The 15,939-nt window shown below is 34.1% G+C and overlaps 1 long non-coding RNA gene across 2 annotated transcripts; it reads left to right on the forward strand.

Annotated features, from left to right (window-relative positions):
• Positions 1-538: 538 nt before the first annotated feature.
• Positions 539-7,378, forward strand: LOC121383922. Of its 2 annotated transcripts, none has more exons than XR_005959310.1 (6): positions 539-681; positions 1,509-1,653; positions 3,018-3,208; positions 3,716-3,858; positions 4,092-4,214; positions 4,823-7,378. It is a non-coding gene; the product is annotated as an uncharacterized LOC121383922 (long non-coding RNA). The 2 variants fall into 2 exon arrangements; XR_005959309.1 differs by having other exon boundaries at positions 540-681; positions 1,575-1,653.
• The last annotated feature ends 8,561 nt before the right edge of the window (positions 7,379-15,939 follow it).

The following is a 15,939-nucleotide window of genomic DNA, read 5'->3' on the forward strand; positions in this document are numbered from 1 at the left end:
TCAGACAACAGCGATATCGATATCGAAGAGAGTGAAAAATGCTGTGTTTGTCACATGTTTACACCCACGCAAGTACAACAGAGCATTTCAGTGGTGTTTACAAAATGGGTCCAATGTGACGGGTGCCCTCATTGGGTGCATTTGGGCTATTGCACCAAAGAAAGGGTGATACGCCTTGGTGATAATTTCTTTTGTCATCACTGTGTTACAAATCAAAGCAATGAGCAATAAGTATGCACTTATTCTGTCGTTTGTGTGCACTTTAAATTGTTGGAATTTTAAATTGTTATGGTGTTGCAGTTATTTCCCTTTGGATATTGATATAATAGAACTTCTACAGTGTTAAATGTGAAAACAATCAAACAGCAATCCAATTTTAAAAGTACTGAAAATCCCTTAATTTTTTGGCGTGGCCTAAAATGGTTATTTCCGGTTTTGGAACAGGGCACGAAAATAGCTGTCGTTCGATTTGTCGGGGTGGATTTCACTTGGTCCTTTCAAAAATATGTCAACATTCCGGTGTGGCATGACATATGGCCCGCCGTGACATACGGCGCGGTGAATACATTTGACCAATTAGAACTCAGCTAAGAAATTACGTCACAGGTTTTCCCAACCTGTCAATTTCGGCGTGACAAATGGCCCGGTCTTGCGGATTTGTTGTGATTTTATCGAAATTAGGTAACAAAGAAATCAAAGTTGTTATATTTCGTTATTACTTCATTATGCTCCATATATAAATATATCAGAGGAAAAGCAGCTCTATACAGTTTAGAGTTTATATATTGTTGAAATACTTTTTGAAGTGTTGTTTACATTACGTTTCTATTCACTTCAGGAAGTTACTGCTCGAAAGAAACTGTGACTGTGAGCTTTACTGATTGGCTTTGCAATGTTGTCTTAATTATATTTTTCTAAGTTGTTAAACAGCAAAATATTGTTGTTATAACATGAAGCTTAGCTACTCGGGCTCCAATCCAAGCCAAGATGATTTGAGAGGACAAATTCAGGGAGAAACTCAAACTGCTCGAAAGAAACTGAGCTTTATTGATTGGCTTTGCAGTATGGTCTTACTTATATTTCTATAAGTTGTTAATCCACAAAGTCTTGTTATTATAACACAAAGCTTAGCTACTCCATCTCCAATCTAAGATGGTTTCAGAGGACAAATTCAGGAAATAATCATTGTAAATCAAAGGAAATACTGTAGCGAGATATAAAGGGTGTAGTCTTTTTATCCTTTGTCATAAATATGTTTTTATTGGGTGAAGTTAAAAACGAAATTCAGTTAATTTTAGGCAAACTATAGTTAGAGATAATCCATTAATCTCCTAGTGATTTCACTGCAATTAATGACTTGGCCATCCAAACATTTTTTACCTTTATAAAAAAGGCTCTCAACACATCCTGCCATACCCTCTCAGATATCCGGGGTTTTTATGCAAGTATTCTGTATTCTGTCACACACGTGCTATATAAAAAAAAAATTCTCAATTATGTCACTACAGGTAGAAACACCACCGCCACATTCCAATGCTGACAATCGGTCACTGTATATTTTTTATTACTTGAAGGAAGGAAAACATCACCCAGATGTAACTGTCGGTCACCAAAGTGGAATCAGAAAGGCCGTTAAAAAATATTCCATTAAAGGTATGTTTTTGATTATTCCTCAAATCATATTTATCTATCAGCTACAATTCCTAAATATAATTTGTTAGATCTGCTTGTAGGATATCAGTATCCTGTTATAATATTTTAAAAGCCTGATGATAATAAAATAACTTAAATTACTTGTACGTATATGCAGATCTATATTTCATCCATGCAGGCCATTTGTCATGGTGCTGTGCAGGACCATGACATATGGCCCTCTGCTTTATAATACTATATATCCATGTAATAAGTTTATAACATACTGTAGGTAGGTAGGAACTTTTTATTATTTATTTATTTTTAATCGAATCAGACCGGAAAAGTGTAATCAGCAAAGGTGTTCTGAATCTAGTTTGCTGATTGCAAAAAATCAGGGATCTTTATTTAAATTTTTAATTTTTTTTTTTTTTTTTTTTTGTTTATTGCTTCAAAAAATTTCAGGGTCACTACATAAAATGAGGGTAGATCAGGAAACTGGAGAAACATTTTTTTTTAAAAGCCTGATGATAATAAAATAACTTAAATTACTTGTACGTATATGCAGATCTATATTTCATCCATGCAGGCCATTTGTCATGGTGCTGTGCAGGACCATGACATATGGCCCTCTGCTTTATAATACTATATATCCATGTAATAAGTTTATAACATACTTATAATAACAAGAAGAAACATGTATAATGTAATTTGAACTAGACATGACATGACATGGCTTCTTATTATAGTAATAAAATAACTTAAATTACTTGTATGTATATGCAGATCTATATTTCATCCATGCAGGCCATTTGTCATGGTGCTGTGCAGTACCATGACATATGGCCCTCTGCTTTATAATACTATATATCCATGTAATAAGTTTATAACATACTGTAGGTAGGCACAAACTTTTTATATTATTATTTTTTTTTTTTTTTAATCGAATCAAACTGGAAAAGTGTGATTGTTAAAGGTGTTTTTAAATTAATCATTTTTAATTGAATTAAAAAAAAAATATGGATGCAAGTATCAGTGACACTGAATACAAGAGACATTTAATTCTGTGGAATACTTGTTTACTAAATCTACTTGTACTTACATCTTAATGTAATATTTCCACCCCTGCAGGCCATGTATCGTGCTGTTAGTAGGACCATGATTTATACCCTGTTTTATAATACTAATTATGCATATAACATAGTGTTAATAGTAAAACGAAACAGCAAAATTTGACCTATGTGACATGACATAGCTCAGTATATAGTCTGATGTATTTAACCCATTCAAGGCCATTTATCATGGGGTGTTTTCAGAGCCATGATATAATGTCCCCATCTTTTAATAACATTAATTAAATTATAATTAACATTCTTTTTCTCCAGGTGACAATCTTTATTATGAAGCCAAGGGAAAACACCAGCTGGTATGCCATTCCAGAGAAGAGCGTGTGTCTGCCCTTAAGCACTGCCATGATGAACCAGGAACTGGTGGACATTGGGGCAGAAACAAAACGCTGGACAAGATACAGGAATCCTATTACTGGCTGGGGATGGCAAAGGATGTTGAGAAATGGGTAAGTTAACTTTTCCCATTCATACTATATTTTCTATGAACATTAATGTACAGAATCCATGGCTCGCCCCAGAATGAATTTTGAGATATGTGGGGTATTTCCTTGAAAATTATTAAACAGTGGCCAATTTAAAAATAAAATTATTATTTAACATCTAAATGTTGTAGCCACTTCATAATTGTTTTTAGCAATTGGCTAATTTGACTATGTTCCCTAAAAGTGTTATTAGAAAATCATAATGTTGCCAGATGATTGTATAGAAAATGAATTTTGGATCTTACATGTATTATGCACTAAAATCATTTGCTGAATTTAGAGTTGGAGATAATCTTAAGTTTTAATCCATGCACAAAATGTATAGTGTTGTGTTTTGAACCCAATATAATTGTTTGGTACTAATGCAAATGAATACATGCTGTTATCCAGATTCTCGCATTTTCATTAATAATAAATGGGAGCCTGTACATCTATGGTGATTAATCTGTTTCACAATGTTTCACCCTTCAGATCAACGAATGTGACCAGTGTCAGCGCCAGGAAAGGCTAAAGACAATAGCACCAATTCTGCATCCAATCGAGACCGATTCTCCTTGGGATTTAATAGGGATAGACCTGATCGGCCCCTTTCAGAAAACAGAAGGTGGTAACAAGTAGGTGTCTTAAATCATAATTGTTTTACTTTTTGTGATACCACTAACTCTAGTAGTCAAACAAAATAATAGTTGTGGTTCCAATTACCTAGCAGTCAGTAGAAAAATTGTGCAACCCTAACATTTTTAAAGAAAATCACCCCAATGTATTATGCATGTCCTACAATTAAACTAATTCCCTGCCCTGTCAAAATTCTGGCTGAAACACTGACAAGTACCAACTTTGATTGCAGTGAATACATAGCAGAGCAGAGCGCGAGAAACATGTGCCTGAGGGTCTTGCTGAGTGGAAGAGTGTGCAATATCTCTGCAGCCAGCAGTTGGATGGGAACAGTTGCAGTATATTCACATGCATGGTCAGTTATTTCAACATCACCTGATTTTTTTCCCCCTAGGCAACAAAAATTAATGCATTATTGTTGTGTATTCATTCATATGTATAAGCAATAAGTAATGATAATTTGTAACACATTTTGTGATGTCACATTAATTGCATACATTATTGATGTCATTATAATTGTAACTTCTGAATATATGTTAACATTAAAAATTAAAAATAAACTTAAGAACTAATTGCTCCAACCCAACCATTCTTCAACTATCATAAAATTAAATTAAAATTATACTCCGATGTAAAAAAGTTTGCTTCTTGGTAATAATGTAGTCATTATTAATCATAAAAACCCCACAGCCACAATATGAAGCAAGCAATACATGTCCATTACTGGGCCCAAAAATTTTTCTTATCTCCTAAGTTCAAGGGCCATAACTCTGTCAAATGGGAAAATCACCATGAAAATCAAACTTGATATGTAACAGTACATGATAAAGCTATACACAAAATGCTTGAACCTTAATTGGATATAAGCACTAAATAAGCTGAAATGAAAATGAATGATTATAAAACTCCATCATATGTGGTTATGTGGAATAGAAAAAGTACATCTATCATTTTTATTGACAGAATGCTGAATGCCTTGTAAAAGATGTTTGCCCGACAGTCATGCGCCAGCACCACGTTCCATACTATCGGGAGTATGTGATGAAGACACTGCTAGCTGCCAGGAACACAGACAACTGCGACTCCAAACTGTGTTTGCGTCCACAACTAAAATGCTTGGAATGGAAGGGTTGTGATGGATGTTTGATGTGGGAGCATTCTGTTTGCACGATAATAACAGACAAGCACCCGTACTGTGGACTTTGTTTGCCATTGCACTACAAAAACTAAACATTCTCATTTCTTGAATTTGCACTTTGAATTCTTATTGCTATTTTCCTATAGTCATATTAAGTTTTAATTTGAATGCATACACAATTACTTGAAGATTTATGTAAGAAATGTACAAAATTATTTATTATATTCATATATTTATCATATAATAGCTAGCACATCTAGTGTAATCAAAGTATGTGATATTTTTCAAACTAGATTAATTGAGGTCATGGCAAATGTTCTACGGTGACACTGCATGCATAATTGTGACACTCCATAATTGATGTGTGCATTCAAATAAAAACATTTCAATAGCAATTTCACATTCAGCACTACTAGTGTAGGGACATCCAAAATGACGTCATTTGAATCAGAATCACATTCTTACATCATTTGAATATCTAGTAATGGCAGACTGGAATTAAAGTTGCGTATACAGTTTACAAAAATATGTTGCATTAAGCTTGAGATTATATGATAAAGAGATTATGACCCTCGTGTGTTTCAATATCTTCAGTATCATATATTAGGAATAAAAATATCATACTGTGAAATCTTTACTAGATTAATGGTTCTCACTTTATGTCCAAAATCTGGAATAAATATAATTCTCTGAGTACTGTGCATGATAAATAAAATGACTGCCTTAAGATATCGGCTTTATTATGCTCAGGTTGAATGGCAAATGCTGTTCTTTGCAGGATAAAGTCGATATCTTAAGACAGTAACCAGTTATTCTCCCTCCATCTAATGACCACCCTGGCCATCACACTGTAAAGACACTAAATAGATTGGAATAGTTCCTTATTATTTTTTAATAAAAATAGTCAGGTACTTAAGACCTCCACTATTGCAGATTATGACCAGAATAGTCGGACACAAATGGTTATTTTTAATACATTTTTTCTCCACCGATACAATTACAACATGACCTATTTTTATCCCGTCTCACATGTGATAACCCATAATGGTATGTCTCATAATAAAGGGTGACTATTGTTCACTGCAGAATTGTCAAGACATTCAGTCAGATATGGCAAATAAGCACAAATTTCCTTCATTTGTATCAGAGTTTGAAGTACAAGAATGATCATGAGTGGACAAATTGAATGGGACCCTGGGGGTTATACACAAGAAGATCCATAAACAGTTTAGTGTTGGTTGTACTATTTGTAGATGTTAGTTTGTTTTTTTATTTATTTAATTCAACCAAACTGGATGTCGTAATTGTGACATATAGTCTGAGAAATCAGATTCAATACAAACTACCAAGCCACTGTGCATACAGTTGCTACATCCATTCTTTTAATCAACATAATTATGACCACAGAAATTAATACATGTACACTCATATCTCACCAATGGCAGACAGCAGTATTCAGTGCTCAATTTATGGTTTTGGCACTTTAAATATTGACCTTGTGAAATGCTTTTGTATATACATGTAGTACTGTATATGTGTAAGATGCTTTTGTACTTGATATTGTTCACAGAGAACGTCTTTATTTATACCTGATGTTTTAGTATTTCTAGCATTATCCTGATTTCTGGAATGCCACTATGGTTTGCAATCAACCTATTGGTAGCTATTTTTAAAATTCCACTAAAAAACACAAAACATACTATTAGATTCAAACCACAATTCTTTTTACCTGTGTTTATTAAAATAACTAATAAGAGAAGTATGTTGCCATTAGTAAATATCATTTACAGTATAATTCAATGTTATTACACAATTATGTATTTTGTACTGTCCACTAAATTACGATGTTGTCCACCGTTACTAAATGTCCAAAATTTGCATTTATAGCCAATATTCCAGGACTATACTTTAAATAGATTACACCATTATGTGGTATACACAATAATGTAAGAGATATATCAATGCAGTGAAACCCCTCTAAACCAGACACCAATGGAAACAAGTAAAACGTAAGGTGTATCTAGTAAAGATGAGTTCTATTCTGTACTGATATCTAAAATGGTACCATGAAAAATTTCTGGTTTACAGAGGGGTCCAGTTTTGAGGGGTTTGACTGTAGTAACATGCTAGCATTAACCCCGACAAAATTACATTTCTACCTATTTGCTATAGTTGAAGGTAACTTAGCAGACAGTAGCATATAGTAAATATTTCCCATCATATGACCTTGTCATTCTGACCTACATGTATTATCATGCAGGCTTTTGTAGATTTTTGATATACTTGATCTACTTTGTGATAGAATGGTTAAACCCATTCAGTATATTGGTAGTTTATTGCATGGGTAACTTGGTGGACAGAATAAAGAATTAGAAAAAGTACAGTTAGAAACAGCTATTCGTTGTATATTGAAACAGGTTTGAAAGAAGAAAAACAAAAAGATTATGTACTATGTTTAAAATACCCTTAATTGCATCCAGACAAACATTTCTATCTAATAAAGTAATTTATTAGTAGGAAAGTATCTCAAAATTGTTCTGCAAAGTACTAGAATCTACGCTTTAAACCAGATCTATTCACCGTCCCAACTCCCCCACTCATGTTCACCCGTATTTCCCGAAATTTGTCCACATAGTAGGAGAATCTCTATTCTATATGATCACCCACACTACCCACCCATCCCCATCATGGGCATCCACAGTGAAGGGAAAAGGGGTGGGGTGGAATCTAAAATATTAGTGAGTCAAATACTCAAATATGTCTGTTTAGGGCCATGTTCAAACATGGTGAATATTCTTCACTAGTTACTCATCATTATTTTAAAGAGAGGATCAACTCAAATAAGAGCCCTATATGTTGAAAAGATGCATACCCCGACCACCAACATACTGACACTTTAACAAATGAAAAACACGTAAAAATTTGATTATTCCTGCTAACTGGGGGCAGCCATTTTGACCGGTGGTATAGCTTGGGGCGAAGTGACATCAGCTCCGTCCAACAGCTCTATGCACAGTGTAAACAAACGCTCTACTTTAGGACCTGACTTGTAAAACAACATGAATGACTTGATAGTATAATAAACTATTTAACTAAATATATTTCAATTTGCATCAATAGAACGAAATGGAAAGAAAGAAAGAAATGTTTTATTTAACGACGCACTCAACACATTTTATTTATGGTTATATGGCATCAGACATATGGTTAAGGACCACACAGATTTTGAGAGGAAACCCACTGTCGCCACTTCATGGGCTACTCTTTCCAATTAACAGCAAGGGATCTTTTATTTGCGCTTCCCACAGTAGACAGGATAGCCCAAACAATGGCCTTTGAAAAACCAGTTATGGATCACTGGTTGGTGCAAGTGGTTTACACCTATCCATTGAGCCTTGCGGAGCACTCACACAGGGGTTTGGAGTCAGTATCTGGATTAAAAATCCCATGCCTCGACTGTGATCCGAACCCAGTACCTACCAGCCTAACCACGACACCACCGAGGCCGGTAGAAAGAAATGGAGTTACAGTATTTTTCTCTTTAAAAAAATGCATATTATTAGGCCTATTGGTACGTTCGAGCAAAACGGACCACTCACGACACCCAAGTGATAATTTTCTTTTCTTTGGGACTACGCAATTGGTCAGTTTTGTGATTTCAGATGGGAAAATCTACTTAATCAAGGGGTTTACAGAATTACTTACAGTAATAAAGCAGGACGGCTGATAATGTCCATTATGATTTGAGGGGTGTCCGCACGCTTATCACACACAATACCCTGTGATCTTTTTAGTGTGTCTAGACACAGTGTCTGGAGACCGTCTAAATATACACCTGCCAATCAGGAACCTCGGGTAGAGGCCAAGGAAAGAAAAGACCAATTAACCAAGAAAACACTGATTATTATTTCAGTATGTGGGTTAATTTATGTACAAAACATAATACAGTTATTTCAACACTTTGACAATGGTGGTTTATTTTTGTATTGAAAAATTATATATACTTTGTTGCTGGCTTACTGGGATGGATATTATTACAGAACATTGCAATGCATCCGCAAAAATCAGGTATGTTTTTGTTTCTTCAGTCTGAAGACTTAATTCCTGATGTGACAAGTTAGGTATTACTTAACCACCAGCTCACCAGAGGGCATATGGTACAAAATGGCTGCACCCTTTATATATAATAGCTGTAACATTTAACCGTTCTATTAATTAACTATACGATTATACATGTTGATATTAAGCAATAATGTGCATTATATATCCCTTCCTTTAAGAGTTGTAGAATATTATATTGTAGGTAGGTAAATCAGTGTTTTTTGCATGGGTTAGTTAATTTGCAGTTGTTTGTCACAGATAAATGTAAAAATAGCAAAATATTACACAACACTGATACTGCACCTATGATATTTTGCTTTTAGAATGTTGATTCTCTCCTTGTTTCTTCTTTGAGGAAAATGCGATAGGGAAAAGTGAACTTTTTTTTTTAAATGAATGAGACATAATATATGAATCCTGAAAATAAATTCAGAAACCAAAACATAAAAAGCCTTACTCCTATGCTATTGATCAATTATAAATAACCTTGATGTAGGCTATGTAGCATATTGCATTTAGATAAGAGTGAATTATTGTTATTAAATCAAATTCAAGTACACGTGTCTTTGAAAACTACAAGAGATTCACCTTAGAATAACACTGGCAGATTTAGGATAAAGCCTGGCTTGCTCACCCCTATTTTCTGCAATTTTAATCTTTTTATATGTTTTCTTTCTCCCTCGCCATCAATGTTTTATGTCACCCACCCCTCTGTGGAATCTGTAACCTGTCCCTGAATAATATCAGTGTAAGAGTGTTCTTTTTGATAATATTATAATCATTGTTATGGGTTGTTCAGTACAATTAGTTGCTAATTAATGTATGGTGATCTGAATAATCACCAGAAAAAAAATGAATCCTTGTATTTTTTCTTTTTTATGAAGGGAAATATTTCATCATAAATCAAGATGTCTTGGATCTAATTGAGCACAAATTGTAGATAAACACATATTACTCTAGCTGAATGATCTAATGCTGATATCATTATGTTAGTGTGCTAAATTACAAGTCCAGAATTTGGTTTGTTAATTATAGCTGTTTGTTTCACAAAAGATTTTTTTTTAGTGTTAAATAATGTTTATAATAAAATAAAGTTAAAACTAGACTCAAAAATCTTTTTCCAAAGTTGTAGTCAGATAGCAGAAGATGACATTATGTATGTTATCATTTCCAATTAAATTATGTCATTGGTGTTACTCAAGAATATTCTCACTGTCATTTCTCTAGAAACTTTATTTTTGAAATTTAAACTGTTTATTAAGGCAGGCATAACCAGTACCAGTGTTACACGAAGAAACCTGACACCTTTGTGTGAAACGAACATGTGTTGTACTTTCTTGTAGTGACGTAGAGCAAAATGTGTGCCCATGTGACACATTGGTACTGGTTGACAACATGTATTTTTAATGTCATGAGTGGACTCGAAAATAATCAAACTAAAGCTCTGTGGCAGTAATAAAATAGGTTAAATATACATGTACCTATATGTACTGACAGAACATGAATATCTGTTCTATTATGACAAAACGAGAGAAAAAAATATATATTCCACAGGTTTATTATTTTTTTTTACAAGATCCTAGTATGTTCAAAACCATTGTTTATCCATACTAATACATGTAAACAGATATTTCAAAATGTTTAAGTATATAATTTTTTTTATCCATTTTCTTTTTAGATGTCCAGTCAAACAAACTTTTCAGTACATGTATTTTATGCATGATAATTTTTGTACAATTTTTGTATTCATATGCCACTGCATTTTATTTAAATTTAGCTCTGGCACTCGTCAAATACAAATTTTAAAAACAATTGGCAATTTTTATTTGGCATAATAATTTAATGTAATAATTGATATTTTGTTACAAAATAAATGGATTTGTAAAATATTTAGAAGTTTAATATAATTAATTTAAAGACATTTTCTACTCACCCAGAGCTATCGGTGAAATTTATATATATTGTGAATGCAATAAACTATTATTATAATGTTCAACAAGAGTTCTTGTTTTGGCTTGAAAGTTTGGAAAGAAAGAAAGAAAGAAATGTTTTATTTAATGATGCACTCAACATATATTATTTACGGTTATATTGTATCAGACATGGTTAAGGACCACACAGATTTTGAGAGGAAACCCGCTGTCGCCACTACATGGGCTACTCTTCCGATTAGCAGCAAGGGATCTTTTATTTGCGCTTCCCACAGGCAGGATAGCACAAACCATGGCCTTTGTTGAACCAGTTATGGATCACTGGTCGGTGCAAGTGGTTTACACCTACCCATTGAGCCTTGCGGAGCACTCACTCAGGGTTTGGAGTCGGTATCTGGATTAAAAATCCCATACCTTGACTGGGATCCGAACCCAGTACCTACCAGCCTGTAGACCGATGGCCTGCCATGATGCCACCGAGGCTAGTCTGAAAGTTTGGAATGACATCAGCTGTGATTTCTTGCTGGACTTAGTGTGCGAGAGCTATGCTGCTGTAAACTTTTATTGAAATTCAGATCACAGATAATCTCTGCTTACCCAACTATAGGTCTATAGAAGTAGCAAAACGGTGGCTGGAAAAAAGTCACAGAAAAAATCACAGGGAAAAAAGTCACAATTTTTTATCTAACAAAATGCGAGTTTGCAGAGTATTGAATGTGGCTATATTAAAAGAAAGTATGCGGAGGGGGGGGGGGGGGGGGGGGGGGGGACATGTTAAACTTATTGATAGGGTGGGTTTGTAGAGTGCCTGGCTGAATTAGGTTAAGTTAAAGAAAGAGGCTTCGTATCCTGCAGGGCGGTGATTAGGGACACCTCTTGATTAGAGTTAATTATGCCTGGGTCCAGCTTACTGATTAGGGTAGATTAAAAACAATGGCTTCCTATTGTGGCTTCAAGGACCGCAAAACTGGCAGAATTTCTGTGGCATTGGGTGGAACATCTGCTGGAACCACCAACATTGAAAACAAAGAACTTTGACAAAAACTGTTTCATTGCCTAATATATTTTTAATTAAAAGTTGTGACTTTTTTCCTGGGTTTTTTTTTTTTTCTGACTTTTTTACCAGTTATTTTTGTTCCTAGATTCTATAAAAACACAAGCCTAGGTATATTTACCTAACCATCTTTACTTCAAAATGGACTTGTATTTCTTTATGAGATACTTACTAATATAACAGTTATTAGCAGCAGATAAAAACATTTTTTTATCAATGTTGTTACATCTGTCCTGGCTCTTAGCTTTAGTTTTGTGACGGTCATAACACATTCCTATTTCTTAATTACACATTGTAACTTTTAAGGAAGAAGTTGTATTCAGGTTCCTAATAAGATGAGAGAATTCAATTACAATGAGAGAAGGAAGGAATGTTGTATTGCACTACGCATTCATATTTTTAACTACGGTTATAATATGTCAGGTACATGTATATGGTTGAGGACCACACAGATAATAAGAGAAGAAACCTACACAATAGTCTTTCTTATTGGCAGTAAGGGATCTATTATATGCAGTATCCCAGACAGGATAGTACATACCACAGCCTGAAAAAAGAAATAGCACAATGACCCACTGAAATGGATCAATCCAAGATTGACCATGCATCAGGCTTTACCAGTGGGCAACCTCAATACAGTGATATATGAAACTGGGAATATGTATATAATTGACTAAATTTCAGGTATTATGTTTTATTGAAAATTTCAGGCACATGTATTATGCTTAACTGAAAATATCAGGGATTACACACAATTTTCATGTGAAGTGAACATTACATATATTATATTATCTGAAAATTCCAGGGATTATTCTTTAAAAAAAAAAAAATATATAAAAAAAATTAAAAAAAATTGGGGGTGGGGGCGACTTTAATTTTATCCAGACATGAAATTTTTATATGAAATGTTTACTGAAATTGCCATCTTAAATGGTGATGTGCCTGAACCTTTTTGAAAATGGGTATCAGTCAGTCAGTGAACCAACAGTGACAAAGTATAAGAAATAAGCACTAGTCACACCTTCACAGATGCTAGTAGTGTAGTACCCATTCAATCCAGGATCACCACTGTGTATCAATTAACACAGTGTGAAGTCCTGTGGAATGCATCGGCGTTAGCGAAGCTTGACATTTGTAGATTCATTTAGTATGACAATACCTTGCCTGCAGTAGTAATTAAATGAAACAAAACATTACGAGAGAATTTTGATATTTATAACGAAGGCAACATGTTAAACAGGACAGGACCAGGACAGGTGTGCGCTACAACAGCTTGTTCTGAATGTGCACGTAAAGCCCTATGACCTGACCTGACCTGACCTGTTAAACATTTATTTACAATAACGAAGCTTAGTGGTGTTCCACCAACTGATATTCGCACTTGGCACATAAGAGAAAAACTGTCTATTAAGCTCTTCAACCTCTTGTCTTATTTTTCTGAATAATTTATACCATCACTAATACACACACACACACACACACACACACACAGTAACCATGAATGATCTCATAATTTTAGTATTTTACATGCCCTTCCCGAACAACCACAAACGGGCCATATGTTATGGCAGTCCATTTGTCATGCAGGTGGTGATGAGATTTGGCCCGCATATTTCGCGCATGCGCAGTTAAACGCACCGCGCCGCATATCACACCGGGCCGTATGTCATACCACACCGGAACTGGCGCATCACCTGGCCTCAGACCACAATTAATTTCGCTATATGTTTCTATATAGCCTTAGTGGCTATAACATTTTTATTAATATCAGCAGGCCCGTGAAGTTTTGTATGTACCTTTGCCTGCATGGGGGACACATACCCTGAAAAGGACAACCCCTGTTGTCCAGCTCTTTCTCCCAGCATATTGGTTTAAACAGACACACCCTCTAAACCAGGCCGGAGTACACCCATTTTACACAAAAAGCACTACTTTTGCATGGGCCGGAATTACCACAAACAAGTCTTCAATGTCAACAAGTTACACATGTTTACAAAAACTACATGCTATCCCCTGTCACTTCAGTCAAACAGTTGCCACTTCATAGCTGTCTGCCATGAAATAATCACAGTCAAACAGCAGACTACTTGCGCGGTGAAACTTCCGGATTTTTTGGACAACCAAATGGGAAGATAACTGTAATCTGAGGCCTATCAGTCCATTTTTCCCCCTAAAAACTGGCCCACACTAATGCATTCCAATGATATACATATTAAAGCAATGCTCGGTAAGTATCGGTATGTCACCTTTAAACTGAGAGTATACAGAGGCTGTGTTAAAACACCTACCACAGTGCCTTGCCATGGCCAATTTTAGCAATGGAAACTTGAGGGACACCAACTTCAAAATGTAATAACTTTATCAAATTTTGGAATTTCTTCATACAATGAGCAGCTATTTTTTCTTCTACATATGTTCTATCTGCACAGTGTTGTCTTGGAAAGATTTGAAATATTTATAGGAAAAAAAATCAAATCATTAGATTTTACTTCATTTTTAATTAAATATTAAACTTAAATTTTAAATTTTTGAGAAACAAAAAAAATCTAAAACTGTAAAATTTTGCATTTTAGATATGATAAGTGGAGGCTTAGTAAAGATATGGTGACTGAATTCATGATCATTATTAGAAATGTGTCAGAGGGATGGTGAAAGTCACCAAAAATTGGGGCCATTTGCAACAAATGTTTACACACTAATTTCAGGGAAAAAATTAGACATGATAGGCCTCATATTCAATTTTGACCTGCTGTATTTACTTAATCTACTTCATTTACTGTATTAGACATGTAGCCACTTTGTAAAAGGCAAAACAGTCCATATAAATGCATATTAATATGAATATGCCCTACAGATATTACTTAGGTATACACCATAATATTTTTTTTGTTGACGACAACTTTGAAAATGAAGATTTTGTCACAAAATGCTGATATAAATCCTACCAGAGGTACTTGCACCATATTTTTCAGTTTCCAGTGATAACTGTTAACAAAGTGTAGTCATGTGCCAGTGTCTGGGATACCTCAGTGTAGTATTTCTTGATTGGAAGGATGTTTGTAGTAATGACCACTGAATATGCATTATGGATTATTCTGCCATATGTATTACAAGCCAAATGTTAACCTTTTTGGCACATTTTTCTGCAATAAACTTGACAAGTATACCAGCATCTGATTACTGAACACAATAAATACATTCAGACAGCATAGAATATTAGCCTATTAGATTTTCTAAGGATAAAAGACCATTTTTGAAAAATGACTGAAGTGTGTAATTTACATAAATGTAGGTGAAATGTATTATTAGAGTACTTAATCTTGTTAAAAACTGTATACTATTTATTTAAGTGTTTAATTACATTTAGTAGTGATATATTCATTATATTTAGATCTTCTGTCCAATTGCAATAATTGAGAAACTCATTAAAATTCAATATGTAAAAAAAAAATTAAAATCTCAATATTGACTAACAAAATCCAACTTTTGCTCTTTTTTACCAAATTATTAGCTCAAAACTGTTAAAAAATATTGCAACAACTGTAGTAACATCAGAGGTCATCTTATGCTATTTTGGAGGATACTGAAATTTAAAAGTTGAAAATTTTAATTTTAATTTTTAATAAATTCAAAAAAAAAGTTTTTTAATTTAATAAAATATTTAGAAAATAAATAAATTAGTTTTCATATTCCTTGTGGTATGCACAATCAGTCTGTGTAATTTCACCTCTCTGGTTATAATACTTTCATCAGAATCAAGCATTTAACCGGTGTAATGTGTGTGAACTATATCAGGCCTCAGACCACAATTAATTTCGCTATATGTTTCTATATAGCCTTAGTGGCTATAACATTT

The sequence above is a fragment of the Gigantopelta aegis genome, chromosome 10, assembly GCF_016097555.1.
Source record: "Gigantopelta aegis isolate Gae_Host chromosome 10, Gae_host_genome, whole genome shotgun sequence".
In the NCBI taxonomy this organism is placed as follows: Eukaryota; Metazoa; Mollusca; class Gastropoda; order Neomphalida; family Peltospiridae; genus Gigantopelta; species Gigantopelta aegis.